We start from the raw sequence: 20899 nt of genomic DNA, 5'->3' as shown, positions 1-20899 counted from the left end.
CTAAAAAGTCCATTCAAACTTCAAAATATTCCACATTTTTCATACATTGCATTATTCATCCATTCTCTTCATTCAGGTATATTCATTCTTTGTTCTTCATCAACATTCAGCAGTGAAGCTTATTCAGCATCAGTATCAGCATCAGCTTCAGTTCAGCAGCGCAGCATTCACACCGCAATTTCTTCAGGAATTGCATTTCTAGTTATTATTGGTCCACGGCCCTGACAGACAGAGGGCGAGGCATATCTGGCTTCGCTTCCGGACAGGGGGCGGGGGCAGCTCAAAGATTGTATATTTACGAGGGGAGCTGCAGCTCTTTTAAAAAAAATAGGCCATTGTGAGATTAGCTGAACATCAGCATAGTACAATAAATTATCTGAAAGTTTTTTTCAGCAAACAATTAAAGAAAAACATATTAGGGACCACTAAGACCATATAATATGGTGTATAATAGAACCGAAAAGTGTATAATATGGGAGCTTTAAGTTAAACAAGTTTAATGCAAACAGACAGGCCTCAAGATAAGCTTCAAGTAAAATGAGGAAAACAGAGACATTTTACAACTCTTAGGATGACACTGTTGCACAACAAAACGTAAAGGGATTTAATCCACGCTAGACTTTGGCCCCACATTTACTGGAAACCATACAGTAAATCATGCTCCTATAAATAGTTGAAGGCGGTCTGCAGTGCAGGCTATGTATGCAGGTTACATTTTATCTGAGCTCAAATTTTCTGTTGACCTGGACGAAGTAATTCATCGCTATCACAAGAGATTGGCAAGAATATAGGCATGTATGACCTTTAGAGAGAGCGGTAGCAGTGAGCCAAAGTGCACATACTCTGAATAGTACTTCTCAAAGTCCTTTATGCTGACATTGATTTGCTGATCTACAGGTTCATATAAAAATCCCAGGTTTACCCAGTGTTAACACAAGTAATTATTAAAAGGACCGTTGACCTTGTGGTGCACAGAATGTACAATCGGAGCCTGACATATGTCATCAAAAAACAAATGGAAGCAGCTGTTTATTAAAAGGCACAATATGTAACCAGATCTACCTCTGACTGGACTATCTGTTTTGTTTTCCTTATCTTAAAGCTGGACTTCCCTTTACCTACATCAAAATCCTTTCAAATAAGTATTTTCAAAGACCCACTATATGTCAGGGGTCAAATGTGATCTCAGTGCCAATGTTTTCAGCCCCAGATTAGATATATTTACTGTCCAAGAAAGGATCATACTACACATATGGAGGTGAATTATATCTTTTTGGTTTCATGGCTCCATACACTTTACATACATTTGTTGACAATCCTCCCTTACAACCAACCATTCAACATAGAAGTATTAAACACAAATTATAATGCCCACTAGGGCTGCAATGAAAATAAATGTACTCAAAAGTAGTCAATACATTTGAGTACTGATCCAAACTCTCAAAACTATAATGCCATATTCAGACCAACAATTGCTGTGTGGTGAAAACACATCAGCCTCCTAATTCATTTAAATGAGCCCACTCTGGCACAAAAACTCTAGGCAGTTCACAGAAAAAGACGCACCTGGATCAACTTTTACGGCAATGCAACACAACGTCACACAGCAGTTGGAGTTGGCCAATGAAATATGCGCATGGGCACATTCCAGGTTACTTAATTACTTTGCAATGTGAACAGCATAGTTCTTGTGTGCACGTCACAATAGTGTCATATCATTGTATTATCACCTGTTGTCTGGTGTTTTGGCATCTGATAGGCCTTCAGTATGTTAACATGTAGCAGATCTGATAACAGCAAGGCTACAGTCTTTCAGATGAAAAGGACTTTTGTTTGACATTTCACTTTATGTTCCAATTCTTGGAAACCTTTGGAATATTAACTGGTCGTGGCAGCAGCACCACATTTTTGTACCTTTGTTGAAGAACACAAGTTTGACATGCCGATACTCCAATAGGCTACATGTGAAGATGTTTGCTAATGTATAATCCAGTGCTTTAGTGATTAGTTAAATAACAGAAAATAAATTGGCAACAAGTTTTTTTTAAATCAATCAGTTGATTAAGCCATTCTTTATGAATTGAAAATGCCAAACCATTTTTGGTTCCAAGAATTTGCCTTTTTTTTAGTTTAGTTTAGTTTAGTTAGCAATTAGTTGTACTTGTTTTATTCTGACAGTAACTATGACTATCCAAAAACAGAGGAATGCAGCCAATACAACTTACATACTCTAATTTAGTGTGTTTCTCTCTCTATCAAAGTGCAAACATTTGATGTATGTCCTTCAGACGCAACCTTTTTCTGACCACTGTGGAGCACCAGACCAAGCTTGTTTGGAGGCTTGGAGGCAACAGGAAGGTTATACCTGATATGGACATGAGAGCTAGATGAGGGAGGCTCAAAGCCTTGTAAGGGAACATCTGGTTTTATCATGGAATCAGTGCAGGCTCCTCTCGTAAACACAACCTAACGCCTGAGCCCCAGAGCTCTGGCCAATAACAAGCATTTGAACACAAACGCCATCCATCAGAGCTGGGGAGGAGGAGTCAACAGGGAAGTAGGGAGAGTGAGACGGACACAAAGAACAGTGAGAGAAGAGACCACATCAGAAATTGTGAATTATGTAAATCATTTACAAGAAAGTGACCAATGCTCTCTATACTAGGCAGCTTCTCATTTATATTATTGTATCTCATTCACACAGCTTGCATTTAAAACTGAGCTGACAAGAGTGTTAAATCTTTTTTTTTTTATTAAAGCTTAAGAAGCTTAGCAGTTGTACACTTGTCAAGTTAAAAAGGTCAAAATCAATACGGGCCACTCTGTAGCCCCTCAACATCTGTCAGTCTATTTGTCATTAAAGGTTATTTGAGAACACACTTAAATAGCTTATGGATACACAGTACAAGAGTAATTTAACCAAATTCAATGCACTCTTCTACGCAAATTCATAATTAGTCTGTTTGTGTGCTCCATGGCAACAAAGAAGATGTTGCAGCCTGTCATTTCCTGCTCTCCTGATCTGGCCTGGGTTGGATCACGGAGATAAAAGGTCAGCATCATATGGGGCTCATACATGGACCTTTCAAAACACCTCACAGCTACCATATTCTTTAGCTTTTTTTGTCCGTCAGTTCTTGCTGGATATCATTTTTACTAGGCATGATAGAGAAACTTTACAAAGTGCAATAAAATAATGAATTCAGTAGCTGTAAATGTAATTTTAAAACATCTAAATCTGCTTTCTTCAATGTGGTCAGACCCAGAGGGATTGTTTAGCGTCTTTATGGTCAATATTTAATATGTTTAGAACCGCATATTTACTGTATCATTTCAGTCCATACAGTGCACCGCTCTCATCAACTCCCATTTTGAGGATATTACTATTCCAGCTTAATAAGGCCATAATATGTTAAAACTGTATCTCTGAAAGGTATTTATAGAGTTATTCTGCCCTATAGTGGCCAGAAATCAAGCAGCGTTGAGATTTGTGTTTTAAACTCTTCAAACCCATGTTTGTGTTCTCATACATGTCTATATACATTCTTAAGAATATAATCATCCAATACATTTGTGAATATAATGACATTTTTGATTGATACATTTTCCAAAACCCTTTTCCAGTTCTGTTACTTTATTCGGCACAGATGTTTTAGGGAAAAATGCCTGTCTTCAGTGTGAGGTAATTACCCACAAGTTTGCAACAATCCACTTCCCTTGTTAATGGCCAGACAATGGACAACTTAAGGCCTTTTACTACAATGGGTAGCAATACTTTTACAGAAACCCTTCTGATAGTTGGAGCACTATATCATATCAGGGAATAAATCCTACACCATTTAAAAGAGGCCAAGAAATGCCTTTAGTTGCAATGTTTCAAGAGCAATAACTTGGATGTTTTTGTGGGAATAATCCACCCTGGCCTGGTAAAGGGGTGTGGTGTTTCGGTATTTCACATTGTGGAGTCCCTGGTGTTTAGCGCACACATAATGAAGTGAGACTGTCATCCTGCTATGAGGCCAGTGCGCTCTCACAGACAAAAATGGAGAACCTGCTGTCGTAGCAAGACAGAAAAGAGAGACTAAAAAAGAGTGAGGACACAGGTTTTTAAGAATCAAAAGATAAAAAGTAAAGTAGAGTTAAAAAATTATTGAACAAAATATATATCCAGAGGGAAAAAAGTGAATTTCATGAAATTATGGCGTAAATCAGTACAACATTCTCTACATCTAAAGAAATTAGAAAATGTACACATGCACGAGCCAGCAGCAAAATAATCCTGTCAAACCTAAGTAAAAAGTTTACCACTGCTTCACCACATAGAAACACATTTTCCTTCCTGCCTTGGGGAAAAAAAACAATGCTTGATATAAAAATAACAGATATTTTCAATCACAAAAGAATTTCAGGGAGACTATTTCAGGGTGACCTTCATCGCAGGATGCAATGGTCACATGACTTCTATTCCAACAACTGAGCAAGGGGTTGGTGGTTTATTCGGGGATACTTAACTTCAGTTAATGATTTATTCCGAAAAAATTAATCCTTGCAACGTCTGTTAATAAGACAAGTGAACAAAATGTATTGTAAATGACTCTTAAAAAACTAATGTGGGGGCGCCTTTAGCTCAGTTGGTAAGGCGTCCCCCTCCCGGGCCGGGCCCAGCAGCAGACCCGGGTTCGATTCCCGCCCGCGGTCGTTCTCTGCATGTCACTCCCCTCTCTGCCCCATTTCACCTCTGTCTCTCTGCACTATCAATAAAGCATAAAAATGCCCAAAAAATATCTTTAAAAAATAAATAAAAACAAATGTAACAAATGAAGGTGTCTTATTTAAGTTGAACTATCTACACTGGCATTGCAAAATGCATTGTACATGTTTAAAGTTGAAACTATGGTTGCGTTCCGGATCGCATACTCTTTCTTTTTTCTATTGTACATACTACATCCGACGATAAAAATAATCTAGTTAGGATGCAGTAGGCATACTATTGGGACATACTTTTCTCTCTTATTTCATCATAACATTGCGCCTTGATCTTGCCTCTTGCTTTTATATCCGTCGTCGCATCCCCGTTTGTTTTCATATGGAGGCTTCGTCGATGTTACGTTACTTCACGTGCGCACTGGATTGTGGGTCAGAATCGCCCAAATAGGATGCACTTTTCAACACTAACAATCTTGGCCGCATGAAGTAGGACATCCGGGTACTTCTAACCATCCTAAACCTGGCCATAATAATCGGAACATCCTAAATCTTTTTTCTACATACTATATAGTAGAAAGTATGCGATTCGGAACGCAACCAAGGTGTCAAGTGGCTTTGAGAGTGGTCGGGGTCTTTCCCCACAATGTCCCATCTCAGGGATTAAGCAGACTCAGCAGGCAGAGCCGATAGAGTGCGGGTCAGAACAAAATGTCGGAACCACCAGAGAGATCAGCATTTTGGATATGTAAGTATAAACTTGGGAGCTCGGCACGGCTCTGCATCACCTGAAACAGATGCCACATGGCATAAATACTGGAACACTGGCCGACAGTCAGATGAGTCACACAAACAAACCTGAGGTAGGTTTACTAAACAGAGTTACGGAGAGCAAAGGTAAGGCCTACATGTACCCAGTTTACCAAGATTTGTGTAGTATACAATCTTTCTTTTTATTGTTTGGAACTATTAAGTTGTTGAGGCTTTCCTGGAAATTTCACGGCTATTCATTGTAATGTCAATAAAGTTTACAAAAGGACAAGATGTCTGTAAGAATCAGCAATAGTGCAAAATAGTGATTGCCAAGTGGAAGAGAAAATATTAAATGCAAAGCTTATGACCATTAAGACAGATGTGGCATCTATTAGCAAACAATATATACTTTTTTTTATTCGATTTTGTAAATGTTTTTTGCATTCTATCAATTAGTGATGTGAATTGTTACACTACATCACTAGGCTATAGTTGATTATGGAGAAAACATATAATATTGACCTCAGCAGTTTCCTATTTTGAAGTTTGTTTTGGATACATGTGTTCAGCCTACATACCTTCCTACATGTGCCCTTTGGTTTGTTTCTCTCGCTGCTCTGTTGATGCATTCTAACAGTAGACTTTACTGCATTATCTTTATGGAGAGCCTATTAACATGATAAATGACCTTTACTGAATACATTCACAGCTTAACAGACTACCTCTATGATACTTTTGGCTGAACCGCACAGTTTCGACAAGCAATTACAAGTGATTAGTTACCATACTGATGCTTTTCCCCTTGCCGCATCTGGTGCCAGAGATCAAGCACTTCTTAAGGCCAGGACACACCGGTCCGACTACCTGAAAATGGAGTCTGCCGATTCAGGCAGCTCCAGTCTGCCCGTCGCGGCCAAAAAAGTACCAAGAACACACCGAGCTGACTGCTGACTTTCCGTACGCTCTGCGCTTGCGCGGGACGTAATGTCTCCATAACAGCAGGCGGCGCTAATCTGTATTGTGGCACAAAAAAATACGGAAGCCGGAAATGATGGGACAGCTCTCTAGACCATAAACATAGATAGAAATACGTATTTATATTTATGGACCATAAAGAGCACCATTTTTAGCAGAGAGTGTCGAGCATTGTGTCGAGCAGTCAACAAGGGTTGATGCATATGAGTAGTCGCTGAACGAAACAAACAAACACATTAAAACAATGGCTAGCTGTTTTTAGCTGTTTGTGCTAACCGCCTCACTTCCGGGCTTCACTGATTCGCTAGCCCTCCACCAATCAAATTGCTCCAACTGAAAGACTGCCGGCCGCCGATTGAACATGCCCGACGACATCTACGATGACCGACGTCACGGCACACACCAAACAGATGTGTGTCCCCGCCCCCTCCAGACTCTCCGACGGCGATTATTGGGCCGGTGTGTCCTGGCCTTTAAGAACAGGTGAGCTAACGTCTGTGATGAATTGGTCTTTGTTCCCTTAGGTCACTGTCCCTGAAAATATATGTTTTACTATAGAGAGCCGCAATGGTAAAGAAACTGCATTTTCTACGTGAGGTTAACTTATTTCTTGTGTGCTGTGTGAGTAATTGTGATGACAAGATTTGCCCATTCATGTTTAGTGTATTAAAGACAATGCTGTAAATGGAATACAATAACTACAATTGCTTTGAATGAAGTATTTTGTTCCTAAACATGGAGGGAAAAATTTGACCAATTACATTCATATTGAGCATTATTAATTCAGCTAGCCTTTAGTCTCATTTTGTGAACAATAATATCACTTTTCTGAACCTCTTGTCAACACTGCTACTGAAAGAGGAGAGGGTAAAAGGAAACAACTGCTATAGCTAAAAGCTATCCTTACTTTTAATTTGCTTTAAGTCTGTCTTTTTGCTCCTTGTGCAAACAGGAAACATCTAATGTCTTTGCGTTTCATCAGTCGATCGCTAAGCAACAGTAACACAAAACTTTCTATATGATCACTATGGCCCGGTAGAGTTCACCCTATGACGCACATACTGCATCTTTAATCCCTGCCTACCCCCAGCCAACTACTGGTGTCTGCCGCCGAGCACCCGCTGCCTAATGCCGCCTGTCTGTGGTGCCAATGTCACGGTACATGCTGTCGATATGTGGCATCAAGTCCACTGTTGATTCTGTTGATCCTTTGATACAGGGCCGAGACAGATAAGGACAGAGAAGGGTCACACTGCAGCACAACAATCCAATGCATTGAAAAATGCTCAGTAGGAGGCAACTTTTTATAAGTGTTTGTATAAATACTAGGGCTGGGTATTGTCAAGAATCTCACGATTCGATTTCGATTCATTAAGTCACGATTCGATTCGATATCGATTCGATTCGATATTGATTGAAATGCTTCAATATCGATTCAGTATCAAGTAGAAATACACAAGAAAGAGTAAAATAATTAAAATTTGATTTAAATAATTATCTATTTAATTTTATGCCTTGTGAACAAACAGCCATGGTATAACTCTCTCCTCTTGGAAATTGTAACATAACATCAGTACAATTGACAGTGCTGTATTAAATGTAATGTATTTAAATCATGTATAGTATTTCTTTCTTTCTCACATGACATCTTTGAACTATAATAACAGATAAGAACCAGGTGCCTTCATTTCTGGTAACAAATAAAACATTAGCACAATACCAGTATAAGGTGTACAAAAGTGAAAAAAAGTGCTGAATTGGAATTCAGCTCTCATACAAAAACGTAAACAGACACAAAGCCAGTGCAGGTCATATTGGTTTGCTGCTCTCTGCCCTTTTGCCGCCACTTTTAACAACTCGCACTTGTGTGGTGTGCATGCGCAGTGGTGCAGGAAATACTAATATTAAATATTAGTTGAAAAAAAAATAAAAAATAAAAAAATTAATGAATCGATTATTAACTTTTATGAATCGATTCGGAATCGTTCGAGAGAGAATCGCAATGCATCGGAGAATCAATATTTTTACCCACCCCTAATAAATACATCAATATCTCCGTCTCTTTATGGAAAGAAAATATTTGGCTTCACTTCACTTCAAGTATGAACAGGTCTTTCCCTTAAAAGAAAGTCTCATAGGTCTCTACCCCACTGCCCTTTGGGGCTTGATCCCTGTATCACCCTTAACAATTCTCATAAGCACATCCTGTCAAGGCCTTCAGGGGGAGTAATACCAGTTTGTGGCGGGCCACAGCCCTGATTGTATCTAAACAGCACAGTGTGCATTAGCTGCTGTGCGATTAAAACTCCCTATGCTCCTCGCTCACTGGCCCTGCCATCAGTGAGCTCCATATGACTGCTGCCAACACCTATCTCTGCCCATAGACCCCCAGTCTCTGCTTTATCTACAGCAGCAGCCTGTTTGCACCATAATAACTAACATCACAGTTTTCACAGAAACAGATACAGCAGACACAACTGTCTTCTATAGGCTGGTAAATGAGTGCGTCATTGCTCTTTAACTTTCGTTATGAACAAAAGAAGGATGGTGTCTCTTGCGGGTCAAGCAAGCAAAGGCAAATTATTTTGGTTCAACGTTGCAGCTTTGACGCAGGCAAAACAAGTATACTGTGACAAAAATGAACGAAATTCCTGGTGATAGCTGAAAACAATGTAACTGTTCATGAGTTGTGAACAGAAGAAGTAGGCCATTATTTTAACCTGAAATGGAGAAAAGCTTTTTGTTTGGTCCACTCAAACAGGTCAAATTTCGTGTGCTGTCACAGGAGAGAGAAAGGCAGGCAGGCAGGGAGGGAGATAGGGGGAGATAGAAGGGCTGGTGGGGAGGGAAAGGATGACACAGGTCCCCGGGAATTGATTACACTGAACAATGGCAAGCAGATCAAGAGCAACCTTGGCCGGATGGGGGAGATATCAGACTGAAACTACACAAAATGTATCTAAAAAAAATGTAACTTACAATATGTGACGGGAAGGGGGCATTTGAGTGTGTGTGTGTGTGTGTGTGTGTGTGTGTGTGTGTGTGTGTGTGTGTTTCTTGTGTGTTGGGGGAGGGGCAGACGGGGTTAAAGTGAGAAAGAAAAGGAGACAGCAACAGACTAAAAAAAAAGTGAAGAAAAGGGGGTGGGGATTGGCTGAGGAGTAGTTTCTCCCAAAAAAATGTTTTGGCCTAAATCTCATCATTCCACGTTGAAAGATTTACTTTTTACAATAAGTCACTCAGAATAAATTGTGCACAGTTATTGGAAATGGTCGATCCTGCGAGATGAAGTTAGGGTTTTTCAACGCAGTGACTAATAGTGCTTCTCAGTTTTGCCCTTTTCAGTGGGATCTGCCCTCAGCTGCTAAACACACACAAGCCCTCCTCTGTAGCTGCGGCTGACGTCAACCGTCACTTAGCAACAGCCTTTTGGTGTAAAAGCAGCAGTGCTGACACCGTTTTCAAAAGAGGCGCACAGAGAAAGACAGAACCAAATTTCGAGAGAATTAAATGAGGGTGAGAAAAAAGTAAAGGGAGAAAGTTAGTACAATTTGACTGAGATTTCTGTGTAATGTTTTTCGATGAGAATGCAATGCAAAGAATGATAATTGGAAGCATTTTTGGGGGAACAAAAAGCTCAATCACTCCTCTGTCCGTCCCTTTCAAATTATGACGTGAGGCTTTAGGAATACTGGAAAAGATGTTATATAAATAAAGTCGTCTGGAGACTATTAACAGTCAGTAAAACCTACGAGGTACTCATTTAATAGGAAATTCAATTTACTGGAGCCCTCACCTCTACTTCTCGTTATGCTTAAATTCCCAAAGCAACAATTTGGGGCATGGGCTCACACCACCTATGTCATAGCACTCATGTAACCAAGCCGCCCCTCGACCTAACCTAACCATGCTCTCTCTTTCTTTCTCTCGCTCTCTCTCTCTCCCACCATATACGCTCAGCCTGTCACTGGACTGGACTGAACAAACAGTCAACACATGCAAGGTTCAACAACCTCATCCTGAACCTAAAAGCTCAGCCACCTGAAATGTTTGCATTGTTGGGAACCTTGTGGTGTAATCAAGATCCTTTGAGGCAAGCTTTTCAGAAAATTTCCCCTAAACTTATTTTTTTTTATAAATAATAAACTTGATTGTGTGTCAACTAGAGAATGCAGCTCGGGGGAACATTTTGCTATTATTTATCTTATCTGAAAATTTCACATTTGCCAATTTTTCATGAAGTGAAAGCAGTCATAGTATGTGAGGCTGATACAACAAAAAAAGGTACAAAAAAAAGGTCTACTTAGCCCTACCTTAGCCCACGAATAAGTTTTGTGCAGATAATATTATGAGCATATAGACAAGGTCACATCAAGGCTCATTAGAGAAAAAAGAATGAAAGAGGGGACACGCTGCACAGCACTATTCAGAGCATCAAAAACAATGTATAACTCTATGTCCTAAAATAATAGTTTTTTTATGAACAGTTTCTAAGAAAAAAAAATCAAGAGAAGAAGCAAAATACAACTGTCAACCAATAGTTAATGATTCCTCTTTTGGTGGTGTCCCTTTAGACACCAGAGTCATTAGGCTAAGCACTGGTAGACCCATCATGAAAACTAAAGAGCTGCAAGCTAATTGTTGGAGATCATGACGCAAACCGTTTCCATGGTAACCTGAGTTTTGGAGTACCCGCTCCAGCATTTCCTCATCTGTTTGCACTCACACCAGCAGGCTGACAATGCAGTCGCTGCATCCTGTTTCACTCTGCAGTCAGCCAAACTCGCAGCAACTCGCTCAACTTAACCCTTTCTATCGCCGCTGCTTCTGCTCATGAAAACAAAAATTCAAAGCAGCTGTATGCAAACTAGTCGAAGAAAAAGTGGAATGAGAATGTAATCCACAGAAGACAACAGAACACACACCAGCGTCCAATATTAAGCAACATTTTAACCGACACAATTCCCAAAATAATCCAACTCTTATTTACATTCCAAATATACATTAAAAACATCTGAAAAGAATCCAATACATTCAGGCAACATTAATAAAATGCTGATTCAGCTCTTGATTTGGCATTCATAAAATGTTCCCCTATACAATCAAAGCTACCTGCAGCACAGATGAGTTGCTAAGCAATGAATTAGGACATCTTGGTCTTTATATCACAACTGTTACACAAGCTCCTAAACATGTAGGTTAACTTCAAACGTCATTCAACAACAATTGTGCCGTAGGCTGCTTTTTTTCTAAAATAATATTTTATAATAATCAGCTCAGTCACATTCACAGCACTTTCACTAAAGATTGCCATTTTTCCATTTTAAATCCAAAAATTATTGTTCAGCAAGATCAAAACCCAAATTACTAAATAAAACTGCAGATGTCACATACGACTTTACACTGTTGAGCGGATTTACTTGCACTTGGACTGAGCAAAATTGTTCACCATTTATAATATCAAGATTGAAGAAAGAAAAACATATATAACCTCTAACCGCAGATAACATTAGTAACTGAAAAGCCTTTATCTTAAGGCAATGCACATTTTCTTAGTCAGCGAAAAAGATGCAATTGCAAACTATTCAAGTTATACAAAATGTATAAAAAGAACAAACTTAAAACTGATATGACAAACATGTTGAGATTGTGGTGTCCTCTGAAGTGTTCATTAAACATCCACACAAGAGGTATAGAATGGCACAGCACAGCATGCCCAATAAGGTTTTATTTCATTAGCCTTTATACATTCAATTGTACAGGACTTTTTTTTAATAATATCAGATTGGAAAACATGCCGTGATACAGGATTTACTGTATACTGGAAAATAAAACTCAATGACACACAGACACAATTGATAATAGTAATTTTTTTAAAGCACAAAAAAAATAGCAGACAGTTTCACCAAATGCCTGGGGGATTATATCTCCATACCACATGATACAGATAAAGAGGCTTAGTTAGGATACAAACAATATAAACAGACAGTACATAAAGGTACAATTTAATTGATGACGATTTTGTCTCATTAGACCACTGACAAAAACATACACATTATTATAATATATAACTTTATATTTAGGCCTAAACTGTTTAGAACTGCTGATCCTAAAACACCTAAAAAGTTTCCCACAATGTACCATTAGATTTAAACTGCAAATCTATAGATTAACAAAATACTTGATTTATCAACTAGTACAATACCCATGAGAGAGGATTTGTTCAATCACATTACATAACTAGTTCAATTCCCTTTTCCCCCATGAGCAGATTGTGTCAGTCTAAAAATGTTGTAAACCTTTAGCAAAAAATGTCTAATAATTATATTTTTTCAATGAAAATACTGTACACTGAATAAGATCATTTTAAAAGCCTATAGCTTTGTCTGATTCTCTGCATGAATAAGCTAAGTGGTCTGAATTAAAATTCTCTGTGGCAACTTCATCCTTCATCATTCAATCGAAAGACTCTTTTCTATTGCACACCGTCTTAACAATGACAATTTCTCCCTCTCTCATCACCGCTGGAGGCAGACACTATATTCTACAGGGCGATTAATAAGACTTGGCATTTTTTTTTCTTCTTTGCAATCACCCCTTGGTACGTCACTGGGTTGTGACGTCAATGTTATATCATTCCACATGGCTTTACAGCAAGCGAACGTGACAGCTGAGAGCTGCTCTGCGTTTTCACTGCCCGCCCTCCCTCCCCAACCTTTCTCTCCGCAGCCTGCTTCTCTCTGTTCTTGTCTGAATGGGGGGTTAGTTAAGTGTATTATTTACCCCTGCCTGCACCCGTGGAGTGGCAGCCACACAAAAAGAGGGCCTTCTCCGTGAATTCAATGTTGCACCGCCAGCACTGCCTCTAAGGTCTTACTCGTGAAGGAGAGCTTTCACATTTGCCCAGACTAAGAAAATATGATCTCTTTATTCTCTTCCACTCAAAAAACTAACTGGGTCTCAGGGACACAAGCTGAGATGACACGGTTTGGGGGAAGAACGGGTTGCCATTCAGCCTGGGCAGTAAATCGTTGTTTTGGGGAAAAAAATAATTGTAATAAATGATTCTAAGGACCCTTACCCAAAATATGCAGCAGGTAATTTGTGAATATATTTCTAACTTAAAGAATACATAAACTAACTAAATTCTGGCTATTAATTAGTGACATTTGTGACTATTTAGAGTCTCAAAGTGCAAGAGTAATACTGTAATAAAAGGCTCCTTTACCATGTCACGATGACGTGATACACAATAATTATTTCTAGGTGTTCTTTTGAAGAAATTGACACATAAGAGCGACACAGTTTATGCAATTAATCTAGGATTCAGAAAGCCTGATCCCTGGCTCTAGCAATCAATCCATAAAGCTTTGGTTGTGCAAGAGGAAATGCAAAACTGAGAATGAGCACAAAATGAACAAGAAATTACACCAGAACAGGCTAAATAAAACTATTCTGACACCGAACTGCACCAAAAAGGTTGTGTTCATAGTGTTGTTCTCCAAATGTTTTGTTTTGGTGTGTAAATAAATGTGGACATCTCTGGAGAGACAGACACCTTTGGCGTGTTTCATGATCTCTAAATGAGCAGTCTAAACACTGTTTCAATACATGGGGCCTCATTTATCAACCGTGCGTAGACCAGAAAAGTGGGTATACGCACATTTCCACGCAAACCTCGGCATTTATCAATTTGGACGTGAGCGTAGGGTACACTCAAATGCCACGGCGTGTACGCAGGTTGGTAAACAGCATGGACTTGCGGTGCCGGCTGAGCCGGGTAGCCGATGACTTTGTTGGACAATTGTTAGTAGATTTTTTTATTTTTTTATTTAACCAGGAAAAAAACCTATTGAGATTAAAAATCTCTTTTTCAAAGGTGACCTGGCCAAGACAGGCAGCAGCACAATGAACCACAGTTACAGACAAACAGTTACAGACAAACACACAGGGACAAAATTAAAATAGCGCTAAAAAATAAAGCAAATCAATTCACACTGCAACTATCCTAAATAGACCCATTTCTGTAACCAGGAAAAAAACCTATTAAAAACACTGACATCTTAGAGAGTCTAGCTCAATTTCCTTCATTTTCGACTTAAAGGCATTCAACGAAATTAATTCAACAAGTCCTAGGTCTTTCTGCAGCGTATTCCACACAGTGGGGGCAGAGTACACAAAAGCCTTTTTACCCTGTTCTGTCCGTACATTGGGGACCGAAAGCAACACCAAGTCCTGCGAACTTAAAAAGTGTGGACCAGCACTTTTCCGCATGATAAGGGAGCATACATAGCTAGGTAGCACACCAAGTATTGCCTTGTAAATAAATGTACAGTAGTGACTGAGCCTACGAGTGGACAAAGCAGGCCATCCTACCCGAGAGTACAACTGGCAGTGGTGAGTCCGAGCCTTACAGTTTGTGATGAATCTCAGGGATGAATGGTTAATACTAATGCAGTGTTTGCTCAGACCGAGACAAACATATTGTTCACTTAAAAATGTGCAGCATGGTGTGCAACTGAGTAGGAGCGCTGATTCAATAGTGCGCACACTGGCCACTTAGGAGCGCTTCATGGGACTGCGTAAGGCCAGTCGTCTCTGACTTGGAGCAGCTGGGGAGACTCTGCAGCATGGGGGCTGCATTCATTCATAGCTTCTATATTGTTAGGCTTAGTATTAAAATATGTAGGCTATGCAAGTAGTACGCTGCTCTTTATGATAAAAATACACGGCACAACATTAAGCTTACATTTTTTTTTTACGCACTTTTGAGATTTTAGTGAGCGATTTATTTCCACTATTAACCGGCACGTTTCGGCTTGTTTTTCCGATATTGCTGGTGAAGCAGGACGGTGGGCACTCTCACAGCTGGTGGTTGCCTGGTTCTGTGGAGTCTAATACGGGCTGGTTTGTGCAGCTGACAGCAGCTGACCACTCGTGCCAAGCACATCTGTCATAGGCTACAGTAAAACGCAAAATGTGTTATTTTTATAGATAGTAAATAATATGGATGTAGCATCCGGGCTGACCTCAGTTATTCACACGGCATCCAATAATCCTGGTTTGTGCGTGTCGCCATTTTGTGAGATTTTTACTCCGCCTCACGTTGGGGGGAGGGAGATAGCTGACGTATACCTCCGAGGCAAAGTGAGGGACAAGGGGCGGAGAGCTGTCACTCAAGAGATCGCGCCAATACATTTTAACCTCCAAAAGAATAAAAACTAGCGTGGTCCAAAAAAATTCACCTTCACATTCAGTGTTGTCATGGAGATATGACCTAAACATACAGACCAAAATTGTTTTGTGGACCAGGCTGTAAATAGGTTTAATAAGACTTTGAAAACGGCCTGTCTAACAAGTGAGTCAAAGAAAAATTGCTCAGTCTTGGTACCACCCCCAGTGGCCCTTCCGGTCTACTACAGTTTTGGTCACTTCCTTATTGGATGCTGGTAAAAATTGCTGAGGTTGGGGCTTGGTTATTTTTAGTTTTTAAAACCCTTTTGAGTAGTGCTATCTGAAAGGGCAAAAATATTCTAATCATTCAAACCTCTGCAGACGCGTATTTACTTCATGGGGGAAAAAACAAGACAGGCGTTAAAGGTTTAATATTTAGCCTATACATTATCGGACAGTTGGTGCGTCTTTTTCTCCTCCACCACTTATGCCCGCACCTCCAGCTGGTGTTGCATTTCAGAGAAGCGACACGCTTTTTTAGTGGCCATTTTTAAGTCAGACCATGTTTTCTTCACCTATGTAAAGAAATTGCGACATAAAATTGTATATGCTATTTTATATCATTTGATCGATAACACTGATGTCAACCTAAAATACACCAATCAGCTGGAGATCGTTTGTCAACACAAACGCTGTTGACCACAGCAGTTATTTCCTTCCTGCTACCTTCTGACGTTCTTTGATGCCACTTTTAATGCTCCGAAATGAAACTTCTTTTTATTTTTTCTACGTTCGCTGTTATGCTGTCAATTTGTACTTCAGAGAAGTTCCTCTTCTTTTCCGTAATGCGCATATCCATGTCGCAAAACCTCTGGGCAAGGCCTCTAAACTGAGAAAATTACGATTGTTTTCAGCCGCCGCATTTATCAACACTGATCTCTGGTGTACGCAGAGATTGGCGCAGTACGACAGTTTGATGAATCCCACGCGATACCTGGCGTAGGATGATATTCTGCACCAGTTTCCACGTAAATTTGATAAATGAGGCCCAGAGTGACCAAAGCATGACAGGAAAAGTTTTATAAATCCTTTGCACTTATTCTTTGTTTGGTTGTTTTTTTATGATATCATACAGATAATAATCATACGAGTTGATCATGTGGGATAGTACAATTGTAGTTAACATGTGCAATATCAACTTTTTTATTAAATCGTAGGTTGCCAAAAGATGTTTTAAAGCCAAAGGAACAGGGTGTCAAGGGACATATTATTCTATGCTCCAATGTCAGACCTCGTTACAGTTAAATATAATTTCACAAGCATGTCCAAAGACAAAAACAGCTTAAACTTAACCGTGTTATATTTACACCCTCTCTGTGTTGTGCTGAAACTGTATAAACTAGTGTCTATAATGGAAGAGACAGTGTGGTGTTCTAAATCTGATAAACAACCTGTACAGCATGTTGGTATTTGTTGTAACATGTACTCATTAACTGATTTTTTTGTCATATAGTTTTACTGTTGCTTTTGAGATAGGTGTGAGTCAGTTTTTGAAATATTTACCTTGGCCAATTTGCATACTTGAACATTGAAGGTGTTCTCTTCTAAACACACTTGGTTCTGTTTACATTTAATGTACAGGACATAGCATTAAAGTTTGAACACATATTTGTTAATTTATAGAGCACCAAAGACAAACAATACAAAGAATGCCTGCATGTCAAAGAGTAGCTCAAGAGCGTCACTAGTGACCAAGAACACAGTGGTGCACCTTTAACGAAAACAAAAGCAGTAGCTTCTGTCAATGCCGTTCCATAGGCCGTTTTATTTTATGGCTTTGACTACAGTACACACTACGATACGTATCACGATACACTGGTCACGATACGATATATCACAATATATTGCGTATCTTGATATATCACGATATATTGCGATATTCCATAAACAAGTTGCCTTATCAAACATAACAGCACAATATAGTGATAATTGTACAGACAAATGAAGTCAAAACTATTTCATTCACAACTTCCTTTACTATTTTTCTTCCTTTTTTTTGGTTTTGGCAAATTATCAAACACTGCTGCAGCTGCCATAACATCAAAATAACAAATCCAATTCACTCTTGTACTAACTGTACAGGACACAATGAAAATGAAAACACATCAATGTGCTTTTGTGACACAGTGAATCTTAAGTATTTTTAAAAACAAAACTGATCTAACTTCAATAGTCAGTATCCTAGAGGCTCAGGCCTGACAGCAGACATGGGTTTGAATCTGACCCGTGGTTGTTTCATACCCTCTCTGCCCCACTTCATATATGTATCTCTGCACTGTCAATAAAGCCTTGAAAAGCAAAAAAATTAAAAAAATCATAAAAAAAATAATTAAAAAAAATCGATATTTTGATATAAAAATCGATACTGATATCGGGAAACTAAGTATCGCGATATATCGATATTTCGATTTTTTGACACAGCCCTAGTATGAATACACATTAACATGAACAAATGTTACTTAACTTCTGGTGTTGTGGCACCAAATAATACCTTTAGGGGGCTCAGGGTTCTGTCAGCAAATACTTCTGGCGGGTGAAGAAATAGCTGTGACAAAACATCGGAATCAATCCTTGAGTGTTTAGAAAAATACTTATACCGGAGTCCTCAATTTGAACTCACAGAACAGGATTAATCATTTTGAAAAGAAAACAGGGAAGGGAGGCTACAACCAGCTTCCTGAAACATTTGTATTTTTTGTGCAAATATGTTTCTTTTGTGTGCTTTTACAGCTCTAGGTACGAACAAAGTGCCTAACACAGAAAAACATGCAAAAATATTTAGAACTTGCACACTACCAACTCTGGCCCTTGTGCCTCTGCAGCAGCACTTTTAGTTTGTGTTTTTACGATGGTGTCGACTTGCAAAAAGTCTGCACCCACATTAATGGAGTGGTTATGAACACCTCAGATGGTCCAAAAACAAATATAAAATGTCGTAAGGATTTTTACGATGGGTAAAAGATGAAATATAGAGAAATGTATGATTTTTTTTTGCCACAGCACCTACTGTACAAAAGCACCCAAAACACATTGTATCAATTTTTCTATGGCAAATTGACAGTTATAACACAGCATACACGAAATAAAACTACATCAAGCATCAACTGGCAATTCCTTTGCAAAAAAAAAAAAAAAACATGTGTGACATCAGCAATGAACCCTGAGTGACTCCTTCCGAAGTCTTTTTGGCTGTTTCTTATGCTATCAGGTTAAAATGACTCATAAACACATTATATTCATGGTCGTATTACATTGAAAAAGATGTTTTCTCACGCTCCTCATTAATTGTCTATTCACCTCTTCCCTGCATTATGGGCTACATATACTATATATCCTCATACTATCCCTATTGAGCTGATAGGGATAGTTTGATGCAGTGGGTACAACACCCAAGACAGGTTGACAGTGAGCTGAAAAATGTGGCTGACGCATACAGATGGACGGACACACTAACCTCAAAATTCACAATTAACGGGAAATTCAGAATTCATTTTTTACAAGACTGCTATTTCCCAGGCATTCGTGTAGTTTGTCTTCATTTATCATCACTAGACAAACTTGACTTTAACATCAAAGTTTACTGGCACAGAGGCTGCCAAATAGGTTTATATTTTTGATTTAATATGGATTGCGATGAATGTCAGATATTCAGCTGAGAAGATGGCCATGGCTATACTCGGCCCATAAATTGTAATCCCCCACCATTGAACAAGAAATAATTCTAAGGTGTATTACTTTAAGTGGTGTGTAAATAACTTCCTATCAGAGAATAGAAAACTAACTGTAGGGAAAAAGGTTCAGCATTACTTGATACATCAGTCAGGTTCAAGTCCATGCGTGTGACTGTGTCTTCAACAGATGTCAATTGAGGCAAATGTAAACATGGGGTGTGAAAACTCTGATCTGGAATTGTACAAATATACAATGTTTCCTTATTTCTTTCCACATATAATGTTGGCGCAATATATATTTCAGGTCAAAATCAAGACAGTGGTTTAAAAGAACATCTCATCTCACGTTCAAGTCAATATATCTCTCCTCCTCTAAATGAAAAAGTTGGTAAATGTGGTAGAGCGGAGGAACAAAACACATGGAGGGCATTCGGAGTTCACATGTTTGTGTCTCTGAGGACAAAGCAAAGGGGTGAAATGGTGTGGTAGTACTACTAGCCAGATGAAAACTCCTGAAGTCTGTGGTCATATTCCTAAAGGGTCCTGATTGATCCAAGCTGTTTTTCTGTTTTCGTTTCAGTGCACTGTTTGAGGGGCCTAACTCAATGTGACTGTTAATCTACTAATAGCCCTAAACACAATGAAGAGCAAGAAGAAGAAAACCAACTGCTGGAAATGGCACAACTGAGCCAAGCTGGACATACAGTTTTAGTTATCCTATCATTTCTAACAAAGCTAGAAGGACACAGAAACAATAGAGCTGATGGCTCAGCATCTATTTACATTCACTACTGCCTGATTCTTTTTTAAACAGTTTAAAAATAATACTGACAATAATGGTGGTATTTGTCTACACAGCTTACACACACACACACACACACACACACACACACACACACACACACACACACACACACACACACATTAAGGCAACAGCTTGCATCAGCTTGTTTTTCCTTCCACAGCATATTGTTTGCAACATGATAGTCCTCAGTTTGTATGGATATCACTTGATATAGGCGTATTGGCTTACAAAACAAATGCAAAATAGAAAAGAAGCATCACTCTGCTGTGAACCTGTTTGCTACTCCATGTGAAACAGACTGTCATTGTTTTACAACTTCTTGTCTTCACAAGCAAACAGAAAGAAAAGGGAAACAGTCACTGAACGTGGACTGTGGACAATGAATAATCCCTACGTGTGCTCACCTCCCCATCATTGTGTTGTGTTGACTGCTACAGTCAAAGGCGACCGTAGGCCACACTTGCTGTGCTCCTTTTCTTCCAGCATAATAGATACTTTATCATGGCTTATCATCTGGTTTATAAACTTTGAAATAAATACTTTCCCTTCAAAATGTAGATAAACGTGACGACAAGAAGTGTTGCGCCAAAGCTGACTGCACACAATAAATAGCATGTTGAATATTTATAATATTATAGGCTGCAAAAAAACTATTTCATAATGGGCTGAAATGCTATTTTTTTTGTGTGAATTAGGATCAAGCCCTTGCTTGATGTTTATAAACACATGTTGGCCAATATAATTATTTTTAAGTAAA

At 39.0% G+C, this 20899-nt stretch overlaps 1 protein-coding gene across 1 annotated transcript in view; it reads right to left on the bottom strand.

Annotated features, from left to right (window-relative positions):
* The window catches only part of pde3b (phosphodiesterase 3B), a 51925-nt gene that overhangs the window by 29663 nt on the left and 1363 nt on the right, over positions 1 to 20899 (bottom strand). The window lies entirely within an intron of this gene.

This window comes from Ammodytes marinus, assembly GCF_949987685.1.
Source record: "Ammodytes marinus genome assembly, chromosome: 1".
NCBI classification, from domain to species: Eukaryota; Metazoa; Chordata; class Actinopteri; order Uranoscopiformes; family Ammodytidae; genus Ammodytes; species Ammodytes marinus.
This window is presented reverse-complemented; position numbering and strand designations above follow the sequence as displayed.